Source organism: Pleurodeles waltl, chromosome 4_1, assembly GCF_031143425.1.
Source record: "Pleurodeles waltl isolate 20211129_DDA chromosome 4_1, aPleWal1.hap1.20221129, whole genome shotgun sequence".
Lineage (NCBI taxonomy): Eukaryota > Metazoa > Chordata > Amphibia > Caudata > Salamandridae > Pleurodeles > Pleurodeles waltl.
In genome coordinates this window covers 787,200,575-787,212,603 of record NC_090442.1, presented here as the reverse complement: position 1 = coordinate 787,212,603, position 12,029 = coordinate 787,200,575, and positions in this window count along the sequence as shown.

The window sequence follows — 12,029 nt, the reverse complement described above, 5'->3', positions numbered from 1 at the left end:
AATCATGGCAGCCAATATTGATGGCTAGGCATCCTCACAGACAGGCCTGAATAGAACCACAACAAAATTGTATACACTGCATAAACTAACCTGTGATGGCTGCTGCGAGCCAGGTCCTCTGTGCGCCCCAGTTTCTATCTTTTTTGGTAACTAATCTAGCTGCAGACTGGGAGGCTAATAATCAATTTTGCTTGAGCTGAGCCGCCTCGGCCTGAATCTCGAGATACAATGTAGAAGCCACAGTCTCGGAATTAGCCAGAGCTGCAGGGAGAGAGTAGCACAAGCTGGTCTGAAGCAGGATCCTTCACGTGTGCCATGCCAGGCTGGAAAGGTTTAACTAGTGACTTCCAGAACAGTATCTCCCTGCCTTCCACGACATGTTATGTCATCTGGTATAGGGAGAGGTGCTGTAAAACACATGTTGCTCTCGTCAGGGCGAGTGTCACCTGACCCACAGGTGAATAACTTTCGACATCATCTGACTGAACATGTTCATATATCAGACTGGACACAATGCCAGCTTTTGACAAATCTAGTGGTGCTGTAGTCCGGTAACGGGAGGGAGGGATCATTCTCATCCCCAGAAGCATTGAAGTCTGAAATTATTAACAGACACAGGCCCTAATTTCAACCTCAGCAGTCTTTTTCTAAGACCGCACAGGTTCCGCCGGGCCGAAGACCACCAGTGTTGGCGGTCTTCCGCCAACCATATCATGACTGCTGGTAGCGCAGCAGCCATACTGGTGGTCGGCAGTGAAGTGGAAGCTGCTCCACCGTCACCGCCACATCATCAGAACACCGCCCACTGAATTACGTCCCAGTATTCGGCATGGCGGTGTTCTGGTGACGGGGTGCTGGTGGCGGAGCAGCCCCCATGGATTCCGTTCTCTCCGGAAGGATCACCGGAAACAGGTAAGGTGATCATCGGTTAGGGTAGGGGGGTGGGGGGGTGTTGTCTGGTGTGTGCATGCAGACGGGTTGTGTGAGTGCGTGTATGCATGTGGGGGTTTAATGTGTGTATGGGAAATGTGACGTATATGTATGTGTGCATGTGTGCATGTATGTGTGCGTGTATGTGTGTGAGTTGTGTGAGCGTGCGTGTAGGGGGTGTGGGGGTGTGTGTGGGGGTTTCTGTGGTTGTGGGGGGGCAGAGGTGGGGAGGGGGTCTTACCGCCTTGGGGGGGTGTTAGGGGGGGTCATGGGTGTTGGGGGGGGGACTCAGGGGTGGGGCAGGGGGGAGGGGGAGACCGCAATCAGTGCCAGGGAACGAATTCCCTGGCACTGATAGTGACTACCACCATGGATTTTGTGGCGGTACGAAACCCCATGAAATCCATGGCGGTATGCGGGGTCCTGATACCGCCGGCAGTCTAGTGACGGCCACCGGGCTGGAGACCGAAGTCTCTAGCCCTGCAGTTGTTACCACCCTGGCGGTCGGTGTGTTAAAGTGGCGGTTTTGCATGGCAGTAACCACCATGGTCAAAATCACATTTTTTTCCAATGGCCTGTTGGCGGTATTACCGCTGCTTTTACACTGACCGTTACGATTGTAATGAGGGCCACAGTGTCTTCTGACATCACCTAAACAGTGCGACAAATGTCTGACATTGAGCTAAAAGAGGGATTAAACTAAAAATCGTTAGTTTAAGCCAGGGTGTGTGGCACAGGGAAGGGATGGTCACTAGAAGGAATGTCTATGCAATATAAGACTCTGACACATCTTCTCACTTCTAGATTATCTGCAGAAACTATAGACCATTATTTCTTTCTTAATGTGGCATGTAGAATATCAAATAGGTTGTACTAAGGTCACATCTATTCATAATTCTGAAATTATAAATGGTTCATAACACTGCAACCAGATGGGATCTGATCACACCAATTCTTCAAGTTCAAGAGCTTCACAGAGCCATTCAAGGGGGATAGTTTAATCCTCCAAAATAATTTCTAAACATACTCCCAGGTCAGAACAATTAATTGAAGAAGAGCCTCCTGTGTGTCCTTTCCCCCTGCAAGGAGAAATACACTGGAGGAACGTAATTCTCAGTACAGGTAGTTGAACCTTCGAGTTTTTGTCTTCGAGGGAAAACAAAAAACATACAAGGCCATCTGAAGTTCCAGAAGGAAATAAAAATGTGTCTTTTCCCTAACTAAGGATGAAGAACCTCTCCAAAAGCTTAACTACACAAGAACTGCACAGTCTTTGAGATCAGTCCCAAGAAAGACAAATGTTAACCAGTCCATGGAATGGGTGATGCATGTGTTTCTCCAGGGTTGTCCAATAAGGCATGTATCCCAGCTTTCAGTATCTAGAGCAAGGCAAGTTTAGCTCCTCTATTGCTCCTGTGTGATTTCTGCAGTGCATTATATCCTGGCAACCAGTAAACAGAACAAGTCATTGGAAGGACCAAAATAATCCAAACATTCACTCACTATTCACCACTTCTGAACTAATTCTCTGTCATTGAGAAGCTAGCATACAGTCAGGGCACGAAAGGGACTGCTGCCTGCCACCCTGATTGTTACTGTGAAACATATGCAAACTCTTCATAGACCTTATACAGTAACTGCATATACATACTGCCCATCATGGGATGGACACTTTAGGACATTTAGGATGGCTGCCTGTAATCAGTACATGCTATTGTTTTCTACCCTGACCGTAAGAGTGACCACATCCAATTCCCACAAGCAAGGTGATTTACCGTCACCTTCACCTCAGAAAGTCCTTTATTGAGTTCCTACATTGACTATCTGTTGATGGTGCAGCTCTAGACAAAAGTAAATGCATGGAATGGTTTTCTTAAAAGCACAAGACTAATCCCTATTACAACAGTAACCACTGAGAAAAAAAACAACTAACCTTAGGTTCTAGAGCAGCATGCAGTCCTGCATAAAGTGCTTTAATTATTCATCAAGGGTAGTATTTGCTTTATAAATGCAATTATAATATAATGCAGCATATAACCCTCCTGGCCCACACTAATGCTAATACCATAAGACTCAGCTGTTGGGCAGTCGATTGTGGTTCATACAGACTGCATAATTATTCACATATACTGTTTCACATATTAACAATCACATGAGACAAAATTGCTATGGCTCCTGATTATCGCCCAGTAGTGTACCAGTCTATAGCATTAAACCACCCATCAACAACTAAACAGGCATAGAATAAATGAAGAGGTCTGGCACATGTCACTGGCCAATGGAGAAAATTAATTTAGTACACCACTGAAAGTCCTGACAAGCTACACACTTGTTCACACCTCTCAATGACAATCAGATATTGAATGATATTAACAAAGTCTGTGCCACAATTTCTCTCTCCAATTTATGCCTGGTCAGGACCATAAATGTTAATAGAGGAATTGTATGAATTGAATTGTATTGTTTTGCAACATTTATATAATCCTTACTAACCCTATGGGGGTGCTGAAGCGCTTGCCTACATGGGTACGAAGCTACACCATGTAGGGTTGAGGTTGGAAGTCTGTTGTCTTTGTTTTGATTCTATGTGGGAAGTGACCACCAAGGTGTGGTTATCATGTTATAGGATGCAGCACTTAACAGTGTGATGAAACGAACCAGTGTGAGAGAGAGCCATGCAGTTTATGGTTTTCAGTGAGATTACATCTTTTAGCAGCTTTCCAGGTACCTAAGGAGTAGTTCTTATGTTCATTGACCACTTAGTTGGCTATTTCACTAAGTTATCCATTCTGAGATATTTTGATTAACCACTTAGAGTAGTAATTAATGACCTTCAATAGGACAACACTTTTACTGAAGGCCATGGGCTCCACTTGCCCTACAGGGCCTCTTTGAATATTTGTCACTGATGACTCCATAAAGTTCATCCATGCACTTCACTCATCTCTCCCTTACAAGTATTTGCAGAGATGCAATCCAAATAATGAAAAATATGCATGCACTATCTGTCCTTCTTCTTCCAGCCATTACACCGTTAAGCATGGAAAACTAGGGGGCGTGGCCAAGATGGCGGCCGGAGCGGCAGCTTAATCGTAGAGCTCTGCTCTCGGCCCACCGTTATATCAAAATCTTGCGCCCTGCTGTGATCCAAAGCGCCTGGGATCACAGCGCGATCATTGCCGGGCATAAATAAAAGCTGCAGGAGAGCGGCACCTCGGAGGGCGCGGCTGCCGAGGAGGACCCGGCGTTCCCAGATCGGAGCAGCCGCCATCGGAGGGGATTGCGGCCGTCGCCCGAGCGCGCTGCGCGCAGAACAAAGAGGAGGTAGGGAGAGCGCCTGGCCCCCTCGCCCCTCGATGGGCATCTCCAGACCCCAGCGCCGCGACTATGAAGCAGGAGGCGCCCCTCGCGCCGCACATCCCCGAGGAACGTTGGGGAGCGGTGGATGCCGGCACCAGATGCTCGAGGCCTACCCTGCTGCCTACGCGGGACTGTCGCTCGAGCACACAGTGTGTCGAACCAAGAGGGGGTAGGGAGAGCGCCTGGCCTTCTCGTCCCTCGTTGAACGACCCCCCGAACCGACGCCCCTCGTCTAATCGATAGTGGTAGACTCTAGCATTGAATTCCCGGGGCCTATCCAGCTGACCACGAGGGGAGAAACATTGTTCCTTATCACGGCGCCACATGTGAGCCCAAGACCCAAAGCGCATAGACTAAACCTCCCAAATGATGAAAACCTAATGCACGGCCTCCCACAGCTCACAGACTTCATCGCTGGAGCCCTCGGTAATCATAGCTACAGGCTCCCCCGTAGCTTCGGTTCACGAACAGCCCCCTCACCGGGCGCAGGGCACCGCACGGGGTGCCGGATCCAGCCGAGCTTTCCACACTGTCCGGGGGGCCCGCTGCCGCACCGCTAGGGGCACTTATTAAACAAACAGGCCCCCAGCCCACGGAGGCGAAACAATTTTAAGAACATCAAAATGGAAACCAATAATAGCAAAAGCCATGGAATTCCTTATTAAATAAGGAAACGACTGAAAAGAATATCGAAGGTATAAATGGACCCTCCCAGCAAACTACCAACCATCAACCCCTGTGGAACGACTCAGTACAGAACAACAAGGAAACATGGTCAAGCCAAAACACCCCAAGACAGGGCCGATAGGAGATGGCGATCCTCCCCCGCCAACCGGCCACCCAGACATGCAATCGACCACCTCCTTACAACTCGCTGAAACACTCCGTACTCATTCCCTCCAATTTGATAAAATAATGCAAGCAATAATGGACACTAAATCCTCGTTGGAAGGGAAAATTGACGTCGCAGTACTGGAAGTCTCACTGCTACGCGCTGACCACCGCAAATTAGCAGAAAGGGTCCACGACACTGAAACGACTCTGAAAACCGTCCAACCAGAAGTATCGGAATTGAAAACTAAAATGCAACAAATGGAACTGGACATTGCTCAATTACAACGCAGAGCGGAAGAAGCTGAAGGACGCTCCAGACGCAATAACATCAGATTCCTTGGAATCCCGGAGCATATGGAATCCCCTAAAGCAGAGGTGTTTTTGGAGTCCTGGCTGAAAAACATACTCACAGAACAGTCCCCTGGCACAACACCAGTGATCGAAAGGGCGCACAGAATCCCGAGTAATCCGCCCCACCCTGGGGCTCCGCCACAACCACTAATAGCACGCTTCCTAAACTACAAGGAAAGAGACCTAGTGCTTCAATGCTTGAACCTCAGACCTGATCCAGCTGGAAAATAGCAGGGTTACAGCTTACCCTGACTACACTATGGAGATACAGCGCAGAAGAGGAGCGTGTAACAAGATCAAGCAGCTGCTGCGCGAAAAAAGCATCACCTACTCCCTCATGTTTCCAGCACGACTACGCATAGTAATGGGCGAGACAACCCTAATGTTCCCTACACCTGAAGATGCATGGACATGGATTCACGCAAAGGGCTTGGTAGACCCAACCAAAGAAGACACACCAACCGAAGAATGGACTACCGCTCGCCCCCGAAAGGAAAGGAAAAAACCTAAAACGTCCTCTCGCCCCACAAAAGCGCAAATGGCGTTAGATCAAGCACAAATACTAAAAGACGCTAACTCTTTTGCCCGTGCGACGACGGATCCTAGGAGCGAATCGGACACCAATGACACTGCCTCACATGGGGGAGACACAAGCCCGACCCCCTCCCCACTGCTGGTGGGCCCAGACCTTACCCCACGATCGGCTGACCAACTTTAAATGTAAAGGATCGGCGTCCGCGGTCCTCCCCAGGTGGCGGCGACAACTGGGTGCAACCCGCCCTCTTCATCGGAGCTCACTCCTGGGAACCCTCAGCGGACAGCAGCCCCCAACCTAAGAGGCAATGACTGAATCTTTGACAAACCGAACAAATGCGCTTGGTACAGCAGAGGCAGAGGCATATCCTGAAGGTGGGCCTCCCAAGGGCCCGACCTCGTTCAATCCACGACCCCCTAAACCTGAACGGTTTCCGAATGGACCTGACTTCCCTGGAAGTCATCTTAGGCATCGGTTGTGCCACTTCGTTTAACGATCGGACACTGTCCGTAATATCCTTTTGGTTGAAATATTTTCTCTTTTCTCTTTCAGTCTTAACCCACTATGGGTTTCTTCTTCCTCACCGACGCGCGGGAGATGGTTGGGCATTGGATGGGGCTGTTTGGGACGGGCGGGCGCGGGCGGGGTGGGGGGGGGCCCGTGGGACGGGGGGGTCGAGCTAACACAGTTTGGATGGCCCCCTCCAACTCCCATACAATGCAATGAACAAGGAACCTATTTATAACATAATAACCTGGAATGTGAAGGGCATGGCAGGCGCTAGCAAACGTCATAAAATACATGCATATCTAAAGCGCCACCAGACACACATAGCAATATTGAAAGAAACACACATTACAACTGCTGAGGCAGCCCGGTTGGAAAAATGCTGGTCGGGCTCAATATACAGCGCTGGCGACTCATCCTACGCCAGAGGGGTGCTGATCTGGTTGGCCCCGGGGGTCCCCTTCACAGTACAACACAGCATAAAAGACAAGGAAGGCAGGTTCATACAATTAAAGAGGTTGTTGGACGGGGAGGAGCTCGTGATAAACAAACTATATGTCCCGAACATCAAGCAAGGCGAATTTTTACAATCGACGATATCACAACTAACCAACAACTTAACCACATCATGCATTTGGGGAGGGGACATGAACAGCGTTCCACACGTTGATAAAGACAGATCTCATCCCCCATTAGCGGCCACCCTTCCAACGAAAAATTCCCTAGCATTAAGCACATGGATAGAAGAGCGACGGCTGACTGATATATGGAGGCACTTACATCCACATAAGAGAGAATACTCTTACTATTCCCCAGTACACCAATTGTTTACCCGGATAGACCTCATCCTCACCTCACAGAACATAACACATAAAATAACAAATGCTAGGGTACTCTCGGATCACTGTCCACTCAAAGCACAAATCCGATGGGGCAAGCCCCGCTCATGTATCCCAACCTGGCGACTGCAAACGCAATTATTACAAGACCCGCCCTTCAGGAAGGACATAGCCACTCATATATCAGCATACTTTAAGTCGAACGCTGGGACAACTAGCTCTAGGGCTATTGAATGGGACGCACATAAGACAGTCATAAGGGGGGTTTGTATCTCAACTACAGTCGGAGTACGTCAGACTTTAATGCGCGATCTCAAAGCATTGGAACAAGAAATTCAAACTTCTGAATGCGAACTTGCTAAAGGCGCCATAACTCTAGCGAAAATCACTGATATGCGCTCTAAATGGACCGACACAGATAGCCGCCTCAGGCATTACGACTATCGTCACTAGTTAGCTCGTACACACGCTGAAGGCGACAGATCCGGCAAATTATTAGCATGGCTCATAAACAATGAACGTAGAAATCTCCCCATAGGAGCTATTCGCCTGGAATCTGGGCTGATAGTGAATACGCAGATAGAGATAAATAAGGCTTTCCGAGAGTACTATAGCTCACTATATCAACCACGTCCACCTCCCAACAACACTCAACTAGAAGACTTCTTCAGTGGTATTACCATGACTCGACTATCTGCTGCCCAAGCGACAGAGTTAGACAGCCCAATAGAGATAGCTGAAATTCAGAGGGCTCTACAACAGTTGACGCATGGCAAAGCACCTGGCAGTGACGGTATTCCCATCGAATACTACACCACGTTTCAATCCCAGACTTTGACCCCATACCTAGCAATGTTAAGGGAGGCTCTAGATCGAAAACAGCTCCCCGACACGTGTCGGGAGGCGCTGATAGCAGTACTGCTGAAGGCGGGCCGCGATCCATTAGATGTTCGCTCATATAGGCCATTATCATTGCTAAACACTGATTGTAAGTTACTAGGCAAGATCTTAGCCAACAGCCTGCTACCACTCATAGCTGAACTGGTCCATCAAGATCAGGCAGGCTTCATACCCGGGCGTAGCACCTTCAGCAACATCAGGAATCTGCTACGCCTGATGGGAAACTCCCCAGCAAACGAGGAGCTGCAAGTCGCAGTTTCACTGGATATTGAAAAGGTGTTCGATACATTGGGATGGCTTTTTCTAAAAGAAACACTCAAGCGAATGGGCTTTGGGCGAATATACATCGGCTGGGTGGAAACACTATACGCAGGCCCAGTGGCTAGGGTTAGGACAGGGGACACGATTTCCGATAAATTCAACATCGGCAGAGGCACCAGACAAGGATGCCCACTATCCCCACTTTTATTTGCACTAGCCATCGAGCCCCTGGCCGCCAGACTCCGGGTAATGGCCCCTATATGGGGCATCCTAGATGGGCAGTCACACCAGATAGTTTCCCTATATGCAGATGATGCGCTGATTTTTCTACGCGACCATGCTATGGCCATCCCGGACCTGCTGGAACTTCTTAAAACATTTAGTGCAGTAGCCTGGCTAACAGTCAATTGGGCAAAATCCTGTATATTCCCCTTGCGCCCGGTTCCCAAGACACTCAGAACGCAATCAAGCCTGGGGGGCCTGAAATGGTATTATATCACATTCAAATACCTAGGTGTAAATATATTTCACGACAACCAAGATCTAAGAGATGGCAACCTTGGTCAAGTGATCAGATCAACAAGGGGTTCCTTGCCCTTCTGGTGCTCACTCCCATTGTCTCCTATGGGTAGAACTGCCATTGCAAAGATGATAGTACTCCCACGCCTCCTTTATTATTTCAGGGCACTGCCCTTAATACTGCTGAGCTCCTTTTTTAAACAACTGAATAGCCTATTAACAGACCTAATATGGGGCAAGGGACGCAGACGCGTCGCATTAGCAAAAATAACTCAACCACTCAATCTAGGCGGGCTGGGCGCCCCCAAGTTTGAAGCGTACTATGCAGCCTCCCAGGTACAATGGATAACTACCTGGATGGGAAATCCTACCGGCGCGGAAGCACAGAAGGTGCTGGTGGTTCTCGACGGTACGGAAGTACTGCAATACCTTATGAATCGGACAAACCCTAGACACACAAGTAATATGCTACTGACCACTGCACACTGGGCCTGGGGACGCTATGCACTACGAAGCAGTAAAGACCCGCAGTACTCCCCCAGGATACCACTACTGGCACAACCAATGCTGGCGAATATTTCGGTCACGCTGGGTTTGAATGCCTGGGTCAGCAGAGGTATACACACACTTGGAGACATTTACCAAGATGGGCAACTTCAACCATATGAAACATTAGCCGACAAACACGATTTGGGTCAGGGGGGCTTCATAGTCTACGGCGCAATCAGACAGGTAATGCGCGAGTCATTGAAAAAAGGCAATTCGGATCAAGAGGTTTCCCCATTGCTCCATGAGCTACTGGGGAACATCAACGTTTCATCAAGCATTTCAAATATATATAGCATCCTCACCACCCAAACCGAACACAAACAGGAACAGGCAAAAAACAGATGGGATAGTGTGTTACCAGAGCCTTTAACACTTAATTCATGGGATCAGGCGATGAGAATGACCCGTGAGGTCTCGCGCAATCCCCGCTTTCGATATACACAGTTTAACTATGTACATCAGACTTATTTAACTCCACACCGTATAACTCGCATGTTCCCCCTTTCACCCCAGACTTGCCCCAGATGCAATACAGAAGAAGCCTCCTTTTATCACATGACCTGGGAATGTCTCCCTGTTAGGAACACATGGATAGACATAACATCGTTATTGACTGAATGGACGAATATCACACTATCCCCCACTCCTGAAGTATGCTTACTGGGTATAACACCACACTCCAAGAAACACAAACGATCATATAAATGCATCGCCCTGGCCTTAGTGCTATATAGACGCCTTATAGCCATGCACTGGAAGGCCCCGGGCGCCCCTAAGGTTGCCCAATGGCGAGAAGAGGTAATACGCTGGGCCAAAGCAGAAACGCAGACCCTACAAAATTTGTCAGATAAAGGTATACTAGTAAAAGGCCTAGAGGTATGGAACGCATTTGTGATAACTGCAGAAAACAAAGATGACGTTTGCCCTCCCTAAAATAACACAATACCAATTCTCCCGTTACTTCCGCGGCTAATGGTATCATTACCACATTGGTTGACCGACACGCTCAGGGAAGTGATACACTAATAGAGAATTCGCAATAACCCGTGAAGGAACCTCTGGAAGGTTTGCTGGAGAATAGGAAAACGAGCAGCGCTGCCCCTTCCCCTCCCGACTTCCGACCCACCCCGCTGCGGCCTCCTTCCCCTCCCCGTCAGCCTCCTCTCCCCCCCTCTCCGGCTGTGCCCACCGTCCCCACTCTATCTCTCTGCTTAATGTCCTTTGCTACATTTCTCTGTTCGGATACCAACTTTGCACATACTAAACCTACTGTATAATTCGAAATTATAATCTGTAATGCCCAATTGGGTTGCGGTTGTACTGAGACATACAATATGTGCGTATAACGTTTGGTATGAACAACGCGTGTCGAAAATACTGTAATCTCTGTTATATTATCTGTAAGTTACCACCTGGCTGATAAAACAATAAAAATATATTTAAAAAAAAAAAAAAAAGCATGGAAAACTAAGGTGGCAGAAGAGAACCACTCTGATCACTCAAGCACAAAATTAAATAATTCCCAAGTAGATCACACTGCAATTTCACACCCAGTTAAACCATTCCACAAGGGTTATTGTGCTGTCCACGTGCTACTGCACTGCAGCCTCTCACCAGGGGCATGAGAAATTACAAAATGCTACTTCAGTACTACCTCAATACAGGTCTAGAGCACACTAGTATTTAATCAATCATGTGAAACTATTGTGACAAATAATATTTTTTTATGTCTTTCTTTTGTAAAGTCTAGTAGTCAGTTACTATCCATTATTTAATTTGAAATTTTATTACATTTTTTATTTTAAATTACAATGCTGCTGGTCAGTGCTCTGGTGCCCTGTAGGGCCTGGTTCACGCCTTATAAAATAGCAAAAAGAAATAAAGGGCATCCCTGTGCATAAGCATATTACCACATAGTGTTTTGAAATAGCTTCATGTTAACATGCTAGCACTACCTAAAAGCCATAAGTAAACAAATAAATAAATACATAAAGAAATAGGGACCACATGTACACAAAGATAGCGAAAAAGTGGTCACAAATTGCACAGAGACTTTTTGTGACCAGGCTTTAATTTTGAAATGCAACCTATGCACTAACAGGCATGGTTCAAAAATTTCCAGTCACAGGGCAGCAGGCATTCCTCTGCTGTTGAGTTGAATATAAATTTGATGTGTAGGCCATGAGGATCGTTTGTCCCAAAAAACATATGTGTAGCATGATGTACTTGATATAACCCTGATACCTAGAGTGGCTATTCACAAAGGTAATTTACACTTGGGAGTAAATTTCACCTGTAAGTTTTTTTGAGGAACTTTTGAGTGGCAATTGCTTAGGGATATGGGATGAGATAGTCACAAAGGGCCTCCTTATGAGGCTGACAGGCTGACCATTGGCCCACTAGCCCCGTGGTGAGAAGACAGTCGTGAACATGGAGGTCTTCTC